General features: G+C 46.0%; 1 long non-coding RNA gene and 1 other non-coding gene across 2 annotated transcripts; one reads left to right on the plus strand and one right to left on the minus strand.

Annotated features, from left to right (window-relative positions):
• Positions 1-1,116: 1,116 nt before the first annotated feature.
• On the minus strand, positions 1,117-19,631 carry LOC143659124 (uncharacterized). The gene is made up of 4 exons (XR_013163430.1): positions 19,501-19,631; positions 18,183-18,306; positions 7,211-7,338; positions 1,117-1,391 (listed from the first exon to the last, which is right to left on the minus strand). It is a non-coding gene; the product is annotated as an uncharacterized LOC143659124 (long non-coding RNA).
• Positions 11,978-12,082, plus strand: LOC143675165 (U6 spliceosomal RNA). Its single transcript, XR_013171409.1, has one exon. It is a non-coding gene; the product is annotated as a U6 spliceosomal RNA (small nuclear RNA).
• Positions 19,632-19,833: the final 202 nt, after the last annotated feature.

Raw genomic sequence — 19,833 nt, forward strand, 5'->3', positions numbered from 1 at the left:
ATAGCGCTCAGGAAATTACCCAAGGACATTATGCTGGTGCCTGTGTGTGGGCAGGTTTAGGGTAGTGTGGAGAGAACGACCATGGCAGAGCCCAAGGAAGAGACCCTGGATGTAGAGACACCACTATTTCACAGTAAGGCGAGACCTAATTGGGGCAGAGAAGAAACAGGAAGTGGGGACTGGAGACCAACGAGACCTTGGCATTGGGGTCTTGGGAAACAGAAAAACTTGAGGCTCAGTATCCAGTTCCCAGGACAAACAGGAAAGGCAATGCCCAACCCCTGAGCTTCTAGATGTCCAGTCCCCAGAGTTCCCATGTTTCCTCCTCACCTTGCCCCTTTTTCCCACTGGCCCTTCCGTCCTAGCTTGACCAAAAAAAAAAAAAAAAAGATAGGAATAGAAATCCAAGTAAAATCAGCTTAACTAAAAAAGGGAAGTTGTGGGCTCTTGTAACAAGGGTGGGTCTGGCATTGGAGTCACTGTGTCCAGGTAAACAAACAACATGTTCAAGTCTGTCTCCTCCCTACTCCCATCCTTTCCCCTCCCCCACTCCCATCACATCTCAACTTTTCTCTAACTTCAGATGGCTTCCTTCTGGCAAGGGCAGGGCAGAGGAAACAGACCATGAGAAGCTCCTGGCTTATGTTATTTAGCTTAGCTATTCCAAAGCGATGAGAAGGCTTCTCTCTCCTCACCCGCCTTTCCCAGCTATAAGCCCCAGCTGCTCAGCCCAGCTTGTATCAGTCTCTTCCTTGGGTCTGGGTGGCTGCGGGGAAGGTCGAGGTCCAGGTCACGTCCGTCCTCATCTTGTGACATGGGATGCAGGAATCTGTGATTGGCATAGCGTTCCCTCCCCCCCACCCCACCCCCACCCCGCGGAATCAATCACGTGGTTGGATGAGTAGAGGAGGTGCAGGTCTCCAAAGGAGGAGGGTGAGGAGAGCTGACCCTGTTAAGCAAGGGGGAAGGAGAAGCTGGGCAACCAAGCACCGCAAATCCCTCTTACAGTAAGCCCGAGTTAGTGCCGGCAACTAAAGAAAGAGCGAGCAGTCAGAAGGCTTGTTTTTGTTTTTTGTCTTCTAATTTTAAACAAGAAATGAACTTTGTGGACAGGAATTGCCTTGAGAAAGTGAGCCTACACATCTTTGCCGTGGAGAAGGGGGTAGTTGTGAGAGCAGGCTCTATGTTCCCCAGCTCTCAGGAAAGGAACCGTTTCAGGTGATGACTCATTGTGGTGTATCACTCCTTCCTCAAGTTCTGCTTGGCTCTGTCCTGTTCTCCACGGTCAAATAAATAGGAAGTGTGGCAGACTGGATTCTTTTAGTAGCTGTACCCCTGGGTTTGTTTTCCTAGGCTTGATCCCACTGGAAAGCACTTATTTTCTCTTCCCTCTTTTGCAGCACCAGAGAAAAGAAGCAATTTTTTAAAGCGAGATTTCAATTTTTTAAAGCAAGATTTCAATGAAAACAACTTTGTAGTTTACCAGAATGGAATCATATAGTGCCAAGTTGGCTGTGCTAAATTGTCCTGACTTGGAAGGAAGCTGAGGCCCAGAGAAGGGAAGGGAGTGATTTCAAGGATGCAATGAGTTAGAGGCAGCGGTAAATCTACTGCAGAGACCTTCTGAATCTTTGCATGGCCCTCTTTCCGTTTAGTTACTCAAGGATGTTTAATAAAGTAAATAATGGCGTGCCTGTCACAGATTTGCCTCTGAATGTCCTTGCAGGCATTTGATGGGAAATTTCAATCTGCTGCTGCAAGTGAAATTGCTAAATGAATTCAATTCTGGTACGCCCGAAATGCCTCTACAAAGTCGTGACTACATTCTGGCTGAAACACAAGACACTTGAATTCAGCCATCAAGGATGTACCTTTAGACACAGGCAGTCCTTGGGGCACCCCACCTCCCCCGCCTTTTCCACGGCCCAATCCCTGTGATTTGAAGTTGATCTTGCTGAATCCCCTGCTTGCCTGTGTTTTTCATCTCCAGTACCCCCTGGGTTTCCCATTTGATACCCTCTGAGTCCCTAGGTTGGCTGTCCACAGCTGGCCCCTGCAGACCCTTCTCTCTTCACAGTGAGGTTCTATGCCATTTGCTCTCCCAGACCCACTTTCCTCTGTGTCTTGCAGCCTAACCTGTCTGGGATACAGCAGCTCCCGCTGGTTCAGCAGGGCCATGAGCCCAGAGGTGAGTGCTGGAGGAGAGTCCTATGTTGGTTTGGCCAACTGGCTGGATATGGGAGGGAAAAAGGAAGAGGAAGAAAGGATGCTTATTTGTCTGGTTCCCTCCCTGTGGGAGCTCCATGAACTGGCTGAATCCCTCTACTGTCAAGCGGCTCCCTTTCCACGGCTCTGCCTCCAGGTGTAGGGTCTCTTCCTCCCGTTCTTGCCTGCTTCAGCCCGAGGCTGGCAGCAACTTCGTGCAATTTCCACTCCTGGTAAGCCCTTTGGGGTTCTGCATTCTCCCTTGTGGTTTCTCCAGACCCTCCCATCCCTTTTGAAAACAATCCCTTTATTAAGCTCTGTTCAAATTACCCAAGGTGAGTGTGCCACCTGTTCAGCTGGGGCTCTGACTATTAAGCTACCTGACCCCACCCTGGGGTCTCAGTTTTCCCCAGTCTCTGGGATATATTCTATCCCAAGAGGGAGAATCTGAGGCGCCAATGTTCAGGAGACAGTGTGTCTGTAGGGGCCTTGAACTTGGACTCCTAAGTCTCAATAATGAATCCCCACTGTATTCCCAAGAACGAGGAGGAATGGCTCATGTGGAAACAGCAAGGAACCTGCAAAGCTGCCTGGGCTGGTGTCAGCTGCCTCACAGGGAAGAGGAATCCTGAAAGAGTCTGCTCTGGTAGCATCAGAAGCCAGAGGGCTCCTATACATGAGCTGGAGGGAGCTGGGAAACAGATTTGTGTCCCTGCTTGAGCCAGACCACTAAGGCGGAGCTGCATCCTTGCCCTGGGTTGAATGGTGTCTCCCCAGAGTCATATCCATCTGCAACCTCAGAATGTGACTTTATTTGAAAGTAGGGTCTTTGCAGATGGAATTAGTTAAAATGAGGTCATACTGGATTACGGCAGCCCTAAATCCCATTGCCTCCTTTCTTATCAAAAAGGGGTAATTTGGACACAGGCATAAAAACACATAGGGAGTGACAGTTATGTGTGACAGAGGCAGAGATTGGAGTGATGCTACCACAAGCCAAGGAGAATCTGGGGCCACCGGGAGCTGCAAGGATTCTCCCCTTCTAGTTTCAGAGGAAACATGGCCCTGCTGGCACCTCAATTGCAGACTTCAGACCTCCAGAACAGTGAGAGAAGACATTTTTTTGGTTGCTGTTCTAGGTCACCCAGACTGTGGTAACTCGTTATGACAGCCATTCAGAGCCCAGCTGATAATGGCAAAAGAGTCTGCTAACTAGACCAAAAGAGCCACTAGGGAAACTGAGCTAGTTCTCTCCTTCTAGCACTGACCCCTGGGGTGGCAGGCTGTTCCCAAACTCCTGTCCTGGAATGGCCCAGCTGGACCTGCTCAGGCTGCTCTCTCAGCCTCCTGCTGACAGCATCTCCCACTAAAACAGTCTACTACTTCAAAATCATTCTCCTCCTAGTCTAGTCAACTCATGGTCTCTGCAGCTCCAAGTCCCTGTTCTGACAATCACAGGTCATTCGTAAGAGTGAGTGTCACCTTTTTTTCCTATCCCTCATTGTGCTAGACATGAAATATGTTAGACCGAGAATAATTTATAGTCACTTCCAACCTGCTCAGCACAAACCTGTGTGGGACAGCAGGTCCGCAGAAGAAAGAGACAGCTGCAAAGATGCCCAGAGTGGCAAAATTATCTCACATTTTTTACAGAGTTTCACAGTTTGTCAAACATTTTCTCATGGCATGCATTATATAACAGTTGAATCTCACAATGGTATTGTTCGATATATATTATTGCACGTATTTAAAGAACCCAAGACTTCAAGAAATGAAATGACTTGCCCAAGGTTATAGAATGAGCAAGTAGCGAAATCCGCACTCACATGTCTCAACTTTAGATCCAGTACTTCAACTCTGCCCCCATTATTTCTCTTTCTCCAACCAGACAAGGTGAGGATGGCCCACCTGAACAACAGGTATCAGGCACATCTTTTTCACTAAATCAAGAGAAAAATGCCCATCCTTTTGCTGCTACCAGAAACGGTTCTTCTTATCTCTTTAGAATGATAGTTGTTTTTAGAAATCTCTGCCTTATACACCAAAGGATGCCAAACTTTGACACAGTCCTAGCCCCGCCCTTCCAAGTTTTTCTCTGTGTCATGGAAGGCTAGCAGCCTGAAAACTACATTTCCCAGTTTTCCTGGCCAGCTGGTTTCCATGTAGGTTCTGCCAGTGGGACGTGCCCATGGAGACTGGAATGTGCAAGGGAGAGGAAAGCTACTTTCTGGCTTTGGCAGCTGCTTCAACATTTCTGACACTAGCAGGGTGGGCCAATGTGGGCACTGGCAGGCAAATGCTGGCATCAAGGTCCTGGTGGAGATTTCACCAGCATCAGTAGAAACTAGAGCTTCTGGTTCCCACTTGGGTGCAGCAGGTTCCAGCAGCCCCAGCAAAGAGTAGTGCTACCTTGCTCCTTCAATTCTTCTCACCCTTTCAGTAATTTTGTTACCAGGTCCCCGTATAAAAGTCCCTCTGTTTGACATTCCTTCCTTAGTTTCTACTTTCTAGGTTGGTCACTTACAGTTTTGGATTGAATCCCGTCACCCACAAAGACACACAGTGCCCAGTCCTGTGGATGGGGACTCATTTGTAAATAGGATCTTCAGAGAGTCTGTTAAGGTCAGGCCAAATTGGATCAGGGTGGGACCTAATACAATATATCTGAGGTCCTTATGAACAGAGGAAATGTGGGCACAGTAGGAGGCAGAGATTGAGTTATGGAATGCTGGCAAGCTGCCACCAGAATGCTCTCGAATTCAGAGAAAGCAAGATTCTGCCGACACCTCCAGAACTGTGAGACAATAAACTCCTGTTGTTTAAGCCAAACCAGTCTGTAGCATTTGTTATAGCAGTCCTGGCAAACTAAGACACCGTCACAGATGGTAAATCCCTTTCCCTGGAGCCTGAGCTAGCATTTTTGTGCATTTCCCAGTCAGGCAGCTTAGACAATGGCTCTGTAATTTCTCTCTTTGCACAATGGGGATAACGATGCCAGCTCTGTGAGATAGCTGGAAAGGTAAAATAAGAAAATCGATACAAGGAAGTGTGTTGTATGCAGCATTCAAGTACGTTATCAGCATCCCTTTGCACCCCTGCCTGTCACACACTAACCCATGCTCCATCCCCAACAAACAATTTAACAGTCTCCAACCTCTTCTGTGCTTTCACCTCTGAGTCTTTCAGTGTGAGTTTCCGTTGGTCTGGAACGCCCTTCTATTTGCTTACCTGCAAAAATCCTATTCATTCTCTCAGGCCTTGTTCAAACACTATTTTCTCATTAATCCTTTCCTGACTCTTCTCTGTCCCCAGCCAGAATGAATTATCTCTTTATATTTCTTATGATCTCATTGTGGAATTCATTAGTTGTGATTATGTCTCTCTTCCCCTTGAGTCTGTGAGCTCATTAAGCACAGAATCCATGGCTTACTATGCTTTTTTGCCATACCTCCCAACAGGTGGGTGCCTGCATTTGTGTGTGTGTACAACGCATCTTGACTGCTTAGTGAATAATAAACCAACTACCCATATACCTATTATTTATACTGGGAAAGAGAATGTCACCTCCTACTTATATTGTTGAAGCCTCCTCTGGGGCCCTTCTGTGTATCCCAACATCCCAATCATTATTCTTATCATCTCAATAACTATTCTGCATTCTGTTTTTAGCATGTGGATGTATCCCTATAATAGATTGTTTACTTGTGGATGTCACTTAACTTTATATGAATAGGTTTGTGGCTGTTTTACATATAGACGCACAACACACTCACACACACACACACACACTCTGCATACTCAGATGGGATCCTGCATGTAGTAGGGCTTGGCCCAGCCCGGCTCTAGGCTGACCAAAGAGGACCTGCCTATTCACAAAGTTCTCCAAGAGGTTGGAGCAGCCTGGCCAGAAGCTGGAGCTGACTTCTGGGTAACACACATCATGGAAATCACGCATGTCCAAGCACGCGGCTGTCCCACAGGCCACGCTGCCACTGCCATGGAGTCCTTTGTACCACAGGTCTGGTCTTTTTTAAGGGGAAAGTCCTGTGGGCCACATTACTGTCTGAAGCTGGAGTCGCCATTCTGGAGTTCAAAAATGTCTCCTCTTGAGGCCTTTCTTCAGATATACAGCATCACCCCTGTACCCCGAATAATTTCTACCCGCTCTTACCCCCAGTTCCATTTTCTTACACGATTCAATTTCTGGAGACTAACTTTAGCGAGACTTGAAATGCCACATTCTAACAAACATTTAAACAATGCAAGCCCTTTTTGCAAACCAGCAGCATTTTAAAAACAGGGGCCATGACTGTGAGTTGTGAAGTCAATCAAGTGAGTTCAGAACAGCCATTTTAAAACATGAAATAGAATTGGGCATTTCCTAGTGGAGCAGCCAGGGTTACAAAGCATCAGAGTGTGTTCCCAGTAGCCAAAGGGCAATACTGTTCTGTGACAGTTTCCTTCCAGTTTAATGGGTGTGCGTGCATGCATGTGTGTGCATGTCTGTGTGTACTGGGTCACAATATACCATGTAATATGTATTTCTTACTATTGAAAGCTATGGCTCAGGTGGAACCTTGCAGGGACATTTGGCTGCCTACTTACCTGCCAGCTGTGCCATCTCTTCTTTAAATGGGTGGCTTTGTGCTTTGGATGGGCTCTCAGGGTAGCTGTGACTGTGTAAACCAATGACCATAATCTCTTCCAACTGCCACCATGAGTAGTTCGGGGTGGGCAGTAGTCCTAGGCTGAGACCAGTGAGGCCTAGTTGACCCAGGGATCTGCCTTTTCAGGAATCTAACCAAATCCTTTGATGCGCCTGGAAAACTTACAAATAAATGCTTTGGAGAGCCCAGTTTGGTTTAAAACTCAAAAAAGCTATTCCCTGTCCACCCCACCTCTACTATGAAACCAAAACTTGCTGGGAAATGAGAAAAAGAAACCACAGCCAAACAAACAAAAAGACAGAGTAATTTCTGAGTTAACTCATCCATAACATACTCACCGAAGTCATGGTTTTCTTGGTCTACAGAGGGTTCTGTAGTGACCAAGGGTCCCTTTCAAGCTCTAGGTTCAAGTCCCCAGAACAGCTTCTATGTTGGAAGAGCTAGTGCAGTTTACAAGGCTGAATTCCTGGGGAAACAGAGGTTGGAAGTCAAAAAACATGCCCGTACCGGGAAGGCGGGGGAGAGCATTTGAGGTTATCCAGGGAGAGAAATAAATTGAACCAGAGGGATGAAACCTGGGCAAGATCCTGACGAGCAGTAATGCTTGGGGTGGGCAGAGGAAAAATGGGCCAGAGAGGAGAAGGCGCATGCTACCACACCTGTCATGTTGCATTATGGCAGAGAATGGGACAGAGCTGTCCTCTCTTCACCCCTCTCTGCAGCCTATGAAGGGCTGGTCCGCATTCCCCTGTCAGACTCTAGGGCTCTAGATAGAGGTCTGGGTTGTGAAAGAAGTGGAAGGAGGAGGCCAAATGGATAAACGGATAAACTATTTGCAGTAGTTCTGTTCTATGAAATCCCAGTGAACAGCGAATTGGTGAGTGCTGAGCCACTGCTCCCAGGGGAAATACAGGGTTAGGTTCCTGTGAGCTTCTGGTCACAGTTCCTCAACTCATCAATACATAACCTTGTTTCATCTGTGTCTCTGTTTCAAGACACTTTATATATTTTGCTTCCTCCTTAAATTTGCATACAATGATTCCCTAGGAAGTACTTTGTTTCCCCAGCCTTCTAGAAACTGCCCTCCTTTAACCCCAGCTAGCAGCAACACCACTGCCTTGAGAACATTTTAGAGTAACATTTAAACAAAGCCTCTGGACAAACTTTAAGCAAGTTTGTTCATAAATTATATCTTTGGGTGGGGTGGCAGGTCATGGGAGCTCATTAAATAAAGCATTGATTCACTGACACTGAACTCATAGCCAAGAGCACTTTAACTCATGCCTGAACAAAGCATACCTGACACATGCATTTTCTCTGACAGGCACATCAGTCTTCCTGAGCTTAGGAACACTAGACAGCCCTTCAGCACTACATTCACAGGCCATTTTAAACAGGCACATAACACAAAAATATGAACAATGGGGCACTAAATATCCTTGTTTACAGAACACAAGCTGAAACAAGAAGGCAGGGCACATTGCTTTGTTCAACCTCAGCTAGGAATATTGCACTGGCAACTCAAATTTTTCCTGCTCTATGCGCGTCTATGACTGGCTGTGAAAATACCACAAATTCAGAAACCCAGGAATACTGAGGATCGACTGGCCTTTAGAATGGGCAAAAGGCTTCTCTAAAGGATATAACAGACTCAGGAAAGAGGATGGGGTGGCCTAGACCATATTATGAGAGAACATTTAAGTGGAATCTCTTCCAGCACCATTACAACTTTTCTTTTTAGAAATAACTTAACTGACATTTTAGTGGCTTTTCTCAGGGAGCAGACGGTGTTGCTTTTGATGAAACACAGTGAAGAGCCAGCCAGGGGGTGGTCCAACTGTACTGGAGTTACAACACAATAGGTAATTAACTGTATGCAGTGTCTCCTTACTAAACTGAACTTCGGGAAGAAAAAAGGTGTGTTGATCCACTTTGTATGTTCGTAGCTTAGTGTAAAGCTGGGCCAAGAGGAGGTAATGTATGAATATTTGAGGGATGAAAGAAAAGGAATAGATTGGAAAGAACTCAGGCTTTGATCCTGCCCCCCCAGGAGTGCTTCCATTCCCCCAACCCTGCCCAAGAGACTGAAAGAGAAAAGGTTGCACATCCAGGGGCCTGACCCTGCACAGTCTTTTTGTTGGAATTAAGAGGAAGGAAACCATCTCAGAAATAATAGAGTCCTCTATAAATGGGGACCCTCAGGCAGGGTGTAATAGAACTTTCTAGAACCTCTGACACCCAGATTCTATAAACTTAGGGGGCTTCAGAGCAGACTAAGGGGAGAGGTGGAGATGCTGGCATGGCAGGGCCCTACTGGAGCTGTGCTCATCCAGGACTTGCACTCTCTGGAATGTCTCTGAAAAATGTACCGCGTCCTTTGCTTTAGACTCAGGTGAGATGCTTCCCAGAGCCAGCTCCTGCAGTCATGCATCTCATCAGTGCAGCTCAGCTGGGGGTAGAGCAGAAGCTGGGGTTCTACTCATTCCTGGAAACACCACATGGGTTTGCTCTGATGGGCCTTAGGTCTGATTACTCAGCAGAACTTTTCTCCAGCTCCCATCTGTCCAGCAAGTTTCTGAGCTGACTCTGTTCCTGGTGCCAAGCTCTGGGGACACTGGGACCCTTGGCCTCTTGGGGACCAAGTCTAGGGAGCACACAGAGGGGTCAAAAACAAAAGAGACCAGGAGGGCCTCAGGTGCCAGGTGAAGGGGGTTGGTTTTGAGCCAGAGTCCTGGGACTTAGGCTACTGTGGGCTGAGGCATGGAGGAGGACAGGTTGGTGGGAGAAGGGCAATAATCCTTCCCCTTTGGAGCACTCACTTCTCCCCATGGTGGCAAAGTCCTGCAATCAACAGCTGTGGGCCTTTGTCTGATTATAGGAACCTGACAGAAGTTTCCTTGGGGAACTTCCCCAACCACCAATCCCAAATGGGTCTGGTGGGGTTGCCAAATGCAGGACCTCCCATCCTGCCTGCACCACAGGATGGGCAGATGGCTGAGGCTTAGTCAACCAGTGCCCCAAGCTTCAGTTCTCAACATAGAGTGGTGCTGCACATGGCAGCAGGTGTGGGAAACACACGGGGGTTGTTTTGTTATTGTCACAATGATGGGGAACAGTTTGGGCATTTAATGGCCAGGAATGCCAACGTAAGCAATGCCAGGACAGTCCCCATCACAAAGAACTGTCCTACCCAAAGGCTGTCTCTGTTGAAAAGCCCTGACCGAAAGGATGGACAACCAGTACCAGCAGGGCCAATTAGTCTATCCTTTGGATTTTGTTTAAGAGAAGGCCTCTTCTCTGAGTTCCCCAGCTGGGGTGATCTTGAAGCCACCTTGGCCATATCCCTATCCCCTCAGGCATGCAAGAGGATGTCTGAAGGAGAGAATGAGGCCAACACAGAGGACAGGCTGAGATGAGAGTTGGACAAAGAGAAAGCATGAGAGGCTTAATGACATCATCTGCCTTTGTCTTTTTCTGTTATGACAGCCTTTTTTTTTTGCTTAAGCTCTTCCAAATTGGGTTCCTTTCCCCTGCAACCAAAAGAATCTCAGCCACTCCTGGGCCTCTCCCTGCTGTTCACGGATGTGGGGAATCCAGATTTTAGAGAAGAGCTTTACCTCTTTCTATATTCTTCCCAACACTCCCTTCATACTTTCCATAAATGGGGAAGCAGATCCAGAGGTGGTCTAGAGACGATCCAAAAAATGACACAGACCAGATCAGGAACCAGTGTCCTGCCTCAGAGCTCAGATGATTTCTCTATAACACAACCTACTCTCCTTTCATAAAATCAAGGTCAAGCACCTATCATTGGGGTGGGGGAACTATGTCCTCAGTCAGAGACAGGATGAAGGTAGGTGGTGCAATGGACTCAGTTCCATTGTCAACTTTCAAGCTATTTGGGGCTATAACCAGTGCTGCCTAGATCCTGTTGGTTTGTCTTAAAAGGTGGAACTGGGAATACAAAGCATCCAAACTAAAGGAAAGATAATTCCAAGCCCATTAAGGTTTACCCACCTTCCTCCTGGGTCTTCCATGAGGCAATCTAACCCTACCCTAGGATCCCCCATTTCTCTTCTAAAAGCAGATGGCATTCTGCTCAGGCCCAAGGCATTTTTAGAGGCTCCCTGTGGCTAGGACGCTATAATTAGATGATGATGGGATGATGCTCACCTTTAAGGGTTCTCCTTAATGCTCAGCGGCTGTGAGCACCTGGGTCCTCCGGAATTGCCCCTAACACTCCCCCGCCCCCCCCTTCCATCCCCCATTACACAGCCAAACTTAGAAAGCACTGTCATGTTTTTGTTGCAACAGAATACAGTCTCAACTGGTTTGAGCATCCAAGGGGATTCAAGCAAAAGTGTTTCCACCAACACAGTACAAAAGAAATGCGGTCTGACTTTTCTCTGCTTTCTCCCAACTTGAGGATATGCCCGCAGGCTGTCTACCTCCCTCCTCCCCCCCTTTCAAGCTGATGTCTCCAAATGTTTGGGTTACTTGAAGAAGTTTTCTCTTTAGTATTTTTGAGCATTTTGTTTTGTTTTCACTCAGACTTTAGTTATAGATGTCTAACTTTAAACATTATGGACAAAGGATTTGCCCTCTACTGCTTTGGCTTTGGGGAATTCATTAAGCTTTCTTAATTTATGATCAAATTTTAAGGACCCCGGGGACACTGGAAAACAGAAGTGGACTCTAGTTCTTATGCATGTGAAATAGGTGTGAGTGTGGATATGTGTGGATATAATAACCTTGGTAGTGATCCTTGCTTACTTTTTGATGACTTGATCTACCGGATTTGGAGAGGGGTACATTAAGCCTCCCCACGACTGCTGTGCTGTGTTGAATGTGCTCATCAGATGTAGACACTGTCATTTTAGATACATGGTTCTAAATGTGCATGTGAATTTGGGTGCATGTGTGAGTGTGCATGAATGTGTGTGTGTGAGCGCGAGTGTGTAAGGGTGTGTGTGTTTGCATAATTAACCTTGTGCTGGGCTCCCACAAAGTGATCACAGATGCCTACACCCCGTGGCTTCTGGTCTTGTGTGTGTGTGTGTTTTGCTTTCTATTGATCCAGAACATGCGATTAAAGGAAAATTGGGGTGCTACTTCGGCAGCACATATACTAAAATTGGAACGATACAGAGAAGATTAGCATGGCCCTGTGCAAGGATGACACGCAAATTCATGAAGCGTTCCATATTTATTAAAAAAAAAAAAAAAAAGGAAAATCTGGGCAAGAAGGAGTGGTGGTAGTAACCTGCTGAAAATCCTCAATTCTGTTTTGCCCACAGGGGACGCTATGTGCGGGACCAGTGGCAGAGTGGGGCTCCCCAGAGACGGTGCAGCTGGATGGGGTGACCGGGAGGTGGCATGCAGGACAAGGCGTGGTAGCGAGTCTAGGCAGGCCTGCGGAACCAGGGCAGGGCGGCCAACGACAGGCAGGAGGCAGGCAGCTCTGGAGGGTCCAACAAGGCAGCGAGGCGTTTCCACAGGCAAAGAGGGAGCAGCAACTGGAAATCTAGAACGGGTGCTGGAAAAGCAGGGAGATAACCACATTGGGCAGTGGGGGTGGGGGCTTCAGTCTGGTAGGAGCAAAAACATCTCCACTGGGCTGTCTGGGCCCGAGGCTCCAGTCTGAGGAAGGGGGATGATAAAAGGGAGGCCAGACAGGATGTGGAGGAATTGTGGGTCCCTGAGAACCAGAACAGCTGCCTGCACCAGGGAGGCACATTGTTATCAGCCCCCCCCCCCCCCCCCGGCTTGGTGCCAGGGAGGGGGCTGGAGACTGCTGCAAACAGAGCCCTGGGGCAGGGGTGGGGCAAGGAAGGAGGTGATTCACTGCAGACATGACTCTCAGACTGCAGAGAGGACAGTTGGAGCTTGCTAGCCCTTGCCCTAGCTTGCTAGCCCCCGCCCTAACTCAGAGGGGCGAGGAAGTGGACAGAGGCACTTGCTAGCCCTGTGATGCGCGAGAGGGTGGTGAAGGTCAGAGGGTGTCTCCAGGGAAACAGGGAAAGCAGTGGGGGTAGCTTAATGCCCCTCAATCTGTCTTTGACACATCAAGCAGTGAAAAAGAAGGAAGGATTAACTACCAAGATTAAGTACACACACACACATACACACACCCCCAGATTCACATGCACAAAGCAGAGTCCACTTGTTTTTCAGTATCCATGGGACATTTATAAAATTGATCATAAATGAAGTTGCCTCTATAAATTCCCCAGAGCAGAAAAGTGCAGGACAAATTCTTTATCCACAGAATGTTTAAAATTAGGTATTCATAACAAAAGTCTAAATGAAAACAAAACAATACAAAACACTTAAAAAACACACACATTTTCCTAAAGTAACCCAAGCATTTGGGGAAACCAGCTTGAAAGAGGGGGTTGGGGGAACAGACAGCCTGTGAGCATATTTTTCAATGTTAGAGAAGCAGTGAGAACATGCCAGAAGCTGCATTTCTCCTACACTGTACTGGCAAAATAGTTTTTGTACAAATGCCCTTCAATACCCTATAACTGTAAGACTGTATTGTCCTATGACAAAAACCCAACAGTGATTTCTAAGTTTGTGTAATGGGAGTGAGGAGTGGGAAGGGGAAGTTATGGAGTTCTGTTCCTGGTAATTAGTGAATTGATCCTTCCATGGAAAAAAATTAAAAATGTATGGGAAATATATTTTCTTAAATGAATTTATGAGCTGAGATTCTTAGGACAAAGTACTAAGTGAAAGAAGGAACTCAGCATGCTGAGCACTGCCCCTGGCTGGTGCCCTGAAACCATTTATTGAAGCTGGTGAACTTGAACGTCCATTGTCCTGGTCTTTCACAGCGTGGGAAATAGAAGACAAAGGTCAGCGGCCATCCAAGGCCTGCGGACACCTCCTTCATCAGATGAGACCCTAAAGGGCCCAATGAAATAATCCACCAGAGGGTTGCAAGGTAAGTTCACTGTCTAGATTTTAGGTGGCAAACCAAGAAAGAAAAGAAAGTCATCACTGAGAATTTGGAACCACAAGCTGTCCTCTACCTCAGCCCCCCACCCCAACCCTGACCACTCCACCTACCACAGTTTGAAGCCCAAACTCATATTGCCCATGTGGTCCAAACAATAAGTAAACAAACAAAAATTTCCAAGACAATAATATAATCTAGTAGTGGCCCACGTGGCAAAAACAAATGTGAATCCTCAGTAGGAGAACCTGCCTTTATCTCTGACTTCAAAGAATTTCCACAAATAAAATCCCAAGGGAAATGAGCAGTTTGCAATAAAAAGCCACTTCACTTACACAGAGACACCATAAGTGAGATACAGCAGAAATAGACCCACAAGAATTCAAACACTGAAATTATCATATACAGACTATGAAAAAACTATGGATTGCTATTTTGTTAAAAGACCATATTGAATGTATGTGTCAGAAACAAGGAATTATAAAGTAAGACCAAGCAGATTTGAAAAAGATAAAAGAAGAACCTCTACAAATAAAATATAAAGTAATTGAAATTAAAACTTAATGAAAGCAACAAAAACATTGGAAAATGAAATTTGAAAATCAATACCATTTACAATAACTTCATAATTTACCTTGAAATAAGTTTAACAAACATCTTAAAGAACTTCTACCACTGAAAACTACAAGACATTGCTGAGCTAAATTAACAACCTGAAAAGATGGAGTGATATGCCAGGTTCATGGATTAGGAGACTCACTATTGTAAAGATGTCAATCCTTTCCAAATCAATTTGTAGAGTCAATGAAATGCCAATAAATATTCCAGAAGGCTTAAAAAATTATAGATATTAACAAACTGTCACTAAAATTCATATACAACTGTAAAGATTTTAGAATGGATAAAACAATACTGGAGAAGAAGAGAGTTGGAGGGCTTATTCCACCTGTTTTGAAGACTTTACATAAGTACAGTCATCAACACAGTATGATATTGGCCTTAAGACAGATAAATAGACAAGGGAAAAAATAGAGAGTACAGAAATAAACCCACAAATATACAGCCAAACAATTTTTGACAAGGGAGTAATGTAATTCAATGGGAGAAAGAAAAGTACTTTTAACAAATCATGCTGGATCAATATTGGTATGAAAAAAAATAGAAACTTGATAAATAACTCACATTTTATATGACTTAAGTCAAGATGAGTTAAAGGCCTAAAATATTAAAACTGCAAAGCTACTAGAAGAAAACACGGGAGAATATCTTTGTGATTGGGGTTAGGTGGAGATTTTCCAGGCTGAACAAAAAAAAATAACTAATTCTAAAAGAACATTTAAAACTCCTGCTCTTTGAAAACTAACATTAAGAAAATAACAGATTAAGCAAAAATATTTGCAATATATATATATATTCAAAAAAAAAGGGCTCATTTTTAGATAATATAGGGAATTCCTACAATCATTAATAAAAGACTTGGATGAGGGTAGGCAACCGTGGTTCAGTGGCAGAATTCTCGCCTGCCATGCTGGAGACCCAAGTTTGATTACTGAAGTCTGCCCATGCAAAAAAAAAAAAACTTGGATGAGAGAGACATAGTCACAAAAAAGGCACATCTTAATTAAATTGCTGAAAAGCAGTGGTAAAGAGATAATCTTAAAAGCAACAGAGGGAAAAAAAAGACTCATTACATACAGAGCAATAAAAAATAATAATAATAACCATGGACTCCACTTCCTAATGAAATAACCTTTGATCTTTCCATACCTCTCTTTGGGATTGTTTGGGCTATGGAATTCTAAATTTTTTATTTTGGATGGGTCTGTCACTAATATGGGGTAGGGAAATGGAATCATCTGATGTTCTGGAGGGGCTGGGCCCTCTAGGTTTCAGGACTTATCTGGTCCAGGGAACCATCTGGAGGTATTAGGTTTCTGGAAAGTTACTCTAGTGCCTGGAACCCTTGTGGAATCTTATAAATTGCCCTAGGTGTTCTTCAGGATTGGCTGGAACAGTCTTGGTTGGGGGTTGGCAGGTTATCATAGGTAGCAAGGTCTACCCGAAGCTTGTGTAAGAGCCACCTCCAGAGTAGCCTTTCAACTCTATTTGAACTCTCTCTGCCTCTGATACTTTACTAATTACAATTCTTTCCCCCCATTTGGTCAGGAAGGAATAGTTGATCCCACGGTGCCAGGGCTGGATTCATCCCCGGGAGTCATCTCCCATGTCGCTAGGGAGACCTTCACCCCTGGATGTCATGTCCCACGTAGGAGGAAGGGTTATGATTTCACTTTCAGAGTTGGGCTTAGAGAGAGTGAGGCCACATCTGAGCAACAAAAGAGGTCCTCCAGAAGTAACTCTTACGCATACCTATAGGTAGGCTAAGCTTCTCCGCTATCTACATAAGCTTCATAAGAGTAAGCCTCAGGATAACTATAAAGTTTTGAGATGGTTTGTTATACAGTTAAGAGAACCATCAGTTATCAAGAGCTAACAATTGTATAAATCAGTAATATAAGTTAAAAAAATAATACAGAAATAAAATAGACAAAATAGTTAGGATGGGCATATGTATAGAACTGCAGCATTCTAAAATTTTTTTAAAGTTTATTTTTCTCACACATTAAGATGCCCATGGGTTAGCATTTAAGTGCTGGTACAGTTGCTCAAGAGACTTATCAAGGACCCAGAATCTCTCCATCTTTATTCTCTACCATTGCGAACTATGACTGCCATCCTTATATTTGCAAAGTGGTTGCTGCACCTCCAGGTATTGCAGCTGTATTCTAGGCAGAAAGAAGGTGAGAATGCAATGAGTCTTTTTTTTTTTTTTTAACGAGGAAAAGAGAATCATTCCCCAAAATACCCTCTGGTAGACTTCTGCTTATATTTCGCTGTCCAGAATGCCACTAGGAAGCCTGGGAAATTGAGACTTTTTAGCTAGGTTAACTGCTTTCCCAAAGGAAATCAGAGTTCTCTTATAAAGAGAATGGAGGAATGGATATGGGTTAGGCAACTGGCAGTCTCTGCTCTGGATTTGGGGGAAAACATCTTAAGGAATAATGCAAAAGGAAAGGCAAACAGTGTACTCAGCATGAAGACTGAGGGGTAGCATTGTGCAGGGATAAGATACTGGAGTAAGAATCTCGTTAGTCCTAGTTACACAGCTGACTTACTGGGGGACTGGTTCTCAGTTTCTCCCCCTTTAAATCAAGACATTGGTGTAGACAACCTGTAGGCCCACTGAAGAGGGTATGGAGACTATGGAGGTAGTTGGCATTTATGATTGACTCCTTATTGCAATAGTGCATTTAGATCTCACAACAAATATGTAAGTAGGTGTCACCCCATTTTACACTAGAGGATGCTAAATCAAAGAGAGATTAAGTAGTGTGCACCGATTCTCACACCTAGTAAGTGACAGTCAGAATTCCAACTAAGGTCTGCAAGACCTCAAAGCCAGAGGCTCCTTTCCACTGCCCATCCTTTCTCAAAAGGTGTAATAAGCTCATCTGTTTTTATTTACTGAATTTTATGGTCACACTTTCCAAAAGAGTGTCTTTCAAAGTGTGGCCTGACCATCTGTAGTAGAATCATCGGGTATGCTTTTTACATATGCAGATTCCTGGAACTCCTTCCAGATCAACTGAAGAAGATTCCCAGACTGGTGGGGGTGGGGGGCATGGGGGATTGACAAGATACAGGAATCTGCATTTTTAAAAACTCCTCGGGTAATCTGGAGACACTTTAAAGCTTGAGAGCTGCCACTTTTAACCTAAAATATATTATTCCATTTTAATGTAGTCTATTTATGGATCTGTGGCTCATGGTACTTTTTTCTTAATATCAGGAAAATCATGTTTTAAAATAGCCTGTTCTTCCTTCCCACTCCTCACTTTCCTGTTGGACTCAGTCAGTTCAATGGAAATACTAAGGAATCAGAGGTATGTCGTGGAAGATGCCCTATCTGAGGCTCTGTAAAGCAAAGGCAGGGGTTAACATGAGCAAAAATCCTGATGAGAATTATACAAAACCGGAAAGGGGATGGGCAAAGGAAATGGCATTAACTAAATATTTATTATGTTCCAGACGCTGTTGCAGACACATTACATCATTTAAGAGACACATGACATGTGATTCAATCCTTTCCATTCGCAAAAAAACTTATTATCCCCATTTTAGAGATGGGGAACCTAAGGGTCAGAGAACAGTCACTTGTCTGAGGTCAATCATTCATTCACTCATTCAAACAATAAACATTTCTTGAGCCCTCTTCTTATGAAGACCCTGAGAAGAACTGCAGTGAGAAGGCAGCCTAGGGACCTCAGGTGTCACAGAACCTGACTTACCCATGAAGTCTCCAATGAAAAAACTGGAATTGAGGGAGCAGGCTGGGGCTGGAGGCTGCCAGAAGCTGTTTCTCCGGCTTGGTCCCCCTGCTGGCAGCCGTGGAGCTCAGCAGCAGCTGCATGCCTGAGTAGGTGGTTTGAAGGATACCTGTCCCTTACCTGGCCGGGGGGTGTGGTCTAGAGTGGAGGAGCAGGTGAAGGGTCTGGAGGAAGGGTCTAGAACTGGCACCTAAAGGAGGATGGGGGAACTCCCAAATCTCATCAAATCTTCTCAGTAACCTTGGGAGGTAGATATTATTTCCAATTTATGGACGAGACACAAAAGCTCAGAAAGGTTAAATGACCTGGCCAGGGAAGTGCCCAGATCCTGCTCCAACACCCCCACCCCTCCCGCTCTGCAGCTCACTGAAGGAAGTCTTTACAGGCCCGGGAAAGGCTCACAGAGTGGCTCTAAAGTAATTTATAAATCGATCGTCCAAGCTGCTGCGGATTCCTGCTACCAACGTTTATTTAATTGCAGGCTCAAATCACACAGAAAATAAAATTTTCTCCTTAAAAGGTTCTGCGGGAAAATGTTCTCTGTTCTATGTAACAGCCTCTTTTGACTGTGTTTGGGTCTGAAGAAAGGACTAGTCTGACAGGAAGAATTACAAATCTGGAGCTCATTTTGGCGTCCCAGTGGGAAGGTGGGTGGAGCGCCTCACTGCAAATTTAGGAATTCAGAATGAAAACGTAGTTGAGTTGATTCGGGTTTTTAGTGACACCTCGAAATTACCGTGCAGGCGTGTTAGAGGCAGCTCAGGATACCCTGACTGCTCTCCCTCCGCCCCGTGGGAGATGGGTGCAGAGAAGGGGAATGTTCCTTCTTTGGGGGTGCAACGTGGGGAGCGGGGGGCTTCCCTTTCCAACCTGGATCAGAAAGTGGGGAGGGGGAAGGAGGGTGGTTTGAAGCCCAGCTCTGGGTCTCTGGGTCTCCTCCTTGTTCCAGGGGGAGGTGGGAGGCTATTTGGGAATGTATCTGAGTTCGGGATCAGGGGTCTGAGGCCAGGATTTGGGGACTTTCTGAGCTTGGAATTTGAGGGGGGTGGTCGGTGCTAGATTGAGGGTGAGCGCTAACAGGAGGAAACAGTGGGACCAAGTCGCCGATGAAGGGCACTGAAGAAGGATTTTGGTATGGGATGGTGTCGGCAGTTGAGGAGTGGAACTGGGCTGGGGGAGCTGAAGCCTGGCTGCAGGGGGTGTCGGGGGTCGGCGTGCAGGGTGTGAATGGAGGTCCGGGTGGGGTCGGGGTCAGGACCAGCTCTGTGCTGCCGCTTACCCAGGGGACTAGAAGCAATGAGTGTCGTGAGGGGCACGGCCTTTCCCGAGAGCGGCTCACACACAGACACACCAGTCCAGGATGGAGCCGGCTAGACGCGGCCCCCACATAGCTCCCCCTCTGGCGGCCCAGACCCAGGGAGCGCTGGGGGCGTGGCCAGCGACCTGGAGCCTGTCGCTCCGGATTGGTGTCCCATGGGCCCGTAGGCGGGGCTCCGGACCGGGCCACGCTCGCCGCTGGCCGAGAGCAGGGAGGGCGGGGCCGGCTGGAGCACGGCAGCCAATGGGAGCGCGGCCCCGGAGCAACTCCAAAAGGCCGAGCGCGGCGGCGGCG

Source organism: Tamandua tetradactyla, chromosome 2, assembly GCF_023851605.1.
Source record: "Tamandua tetradactyla isolate mTamTet1 chromosome 2, mTamTet1.pri, whole genome shotgun sequence".
Classification (NCBI taxonomy): Eukaryota; Metazoa; Chordata; class Mammalia; order Pilosa; family Myrmecophagidae; genus Tamandua; species Tamandua tetradactyla.